The sequence below is a fragment of the Rhinoderma darwinii genome, chromosome 5 (assembly GCF_050947455.1).
Source record: "Rhinoderma darwinii isolate aRhiDar2 chromosome 5, aRhiDar2.hap1, whole genome shotgun sequence".
In the NCBI taxonomy this organism is placed as follows: Eukaryota; Metazoa; Chordata; class Amphibia; order Anura; family Rhinodermatidae; genus Rhinoderma; species Rhinoderma darwinii.
The window spans coordinates 17,320,564-17,322,706 of NC_134691.1; positions in this window are offsets into that span (position 1 = coordinate 17,320,564).

Consider the following 2,143-nt stretch of genomic DNA (forward strand, 5'->3'; position numbering starts at 1 on the left):
ATGGTTATTGAAGCTACTCTTCTGAAATAAGGTCAGAGATCTATTATTTCTGATACACAACTCCAATTCCCCTGTATAGATATAAAGATAAATAATAAAATTCTGTCTGAGTGCAGCCACCACTAGAGGGAGCTGATACAATTACTGCGTACTGTCTTATTATTGAGTTCAAGGTATAAACAGTAAGCAGTAAGCTCTTCAGCTCCCCTAGTGGTGGATGCAGTCATACAGAATTTTATCATTTATCTCTATGGCTATGGAGTAGGTCTTGAGGTCAGCATCAGAAAAACCAAGATCTATCCCACGCCCACCCTACTTGAAACTATGAAATCATTAGTTATAAAAGAAAAAAAAATACACTTAACTAAAAATATGCATTACTTGTACAATGTCGTTCAATAAAGGCAAATTTATTTCCAAAACCTACAGATGATCTACTAGTTTTGTGAAAACAAAAACCTAATGTGAACAGGGCATACGATTGTAGCCTACTATATGTGTAAAACCACAACCTATGTAATAATTTTTAAAGACTATTGAAAGCAATTTAACAGCAACCTAGAAACTCTAGTATCTTAAAAAGTCAACAAACCTTTGTCTAAAACGACATTTGACCTTTCTTGCACTTCTTAACTGTGGGAAAACTTGAAAATTAATCAAGTGTTAACATTTTTCGGGAAACAAAAAGTTCTTAAGATGCAGGCAAAAAAGGTCAAAGTATATTGCATAAAAATGACAAGGCCACTGGTCCATTCTTACTGCTGAAATGTTGCAAACATATCACTAAGACTGATTAAATAAGGTGTAATTGCATAGGAACACATCATGAAAAATGCTTCAGCTCGGTAAATATTGACCAAAACTATTACATTTTTTCCAAAAAGTCTCATGATTTATTCATCGCGATGGACTTTTTAAAGGTAGAAAATCAGAATTCTGGTTAATCTTCAATCGAAAACACTAATTATATTCATTGTGGTTGGCAGTGCAGATCAGCGGTACTCTACAGAAACACCTTGGATAGAAAGTAATAAGGTGACCTCGGTCAAGTTCATGTTAAAACATTAATTATTTCTACAGAAGTGGCAAAAATCCTAAACTAGAACTTGGAGTTGGTCAAGGATTTGACCTCAAATTGTTAAAACTAGATTTCCATTAAATTGATGAAGTCTGTATTTTCATATGTACTTCGGTCTAAAAGATTACAAAGAGAAGCTAGGGGGTTAAATGGGCGGTCCTTAAAAAGACTCATGACGTAGACATGACCTTAAAGTCATAATTTTGGGGTCCAGTTGGTCCCAGTCTCAACTCTTAGTGGAGATGGTTGCAGATATTTGCTCTCATTCACATGTTTATGTATAGCTGGCCATAAATATGTAATAGCTGTCGACCGACAGCTATTTCACCGGACTGCACCATCAACATGTACTCTCGGCCAAGCATGCTATCTATTTCAATGGAGAAAGCGGAGTAAGCGGCTGCCAGACTTTTTTGGTAGTGACTTATCTCTCTCTCTCTAAAAAAAAATAAAAAATTGAGCTTGATGAAATCCAACGTGCCCGATCCTTCTTCCCCTCGAAATTTGCCGTCGGGTAGAGGCGACAGGCCCCATATATATTAGATCATTGGCTGATCCCACCAAAATCAGAAGGTTGAGTTGACGTTTATCTAATGCAGGGATGTACAACTTTTTCTGGTCTGAAGGCCTCATTGACAGATTGTACCGCTCCCAAGGGCCGCAATAAAACTTAGAGGTATCCCCATCTGGGGAATTTAGGGCATATCAGGAGATGGCAGGTGGGGTTCCACTGTTGGGCAGGTTTGGTAACTTCCACAATAGCGAAAACAGCATGCATGCGTCGTCACGTCTCCATCTCATCTCATTCTCTATGGAGTGCCGATCAGGGGATATGCCATAAATATCTCAGATTAGAATACCCCTATAAAATATCACTACGGGTAAAACTGATGCACTGGATTATATCTAGTGCAGGTCTTAAGGTGGCAGTGAATGGCAGAGGAATTCAAAGGGCACCAAAGCAAGAATATTAATCATGCACCGGTCCCTCAGGCCGGTGCATGACTGGTATACTCCACCCATAGCTACTCCCCTGTTGAAGATGTGAGAAACAATACTTGCGCT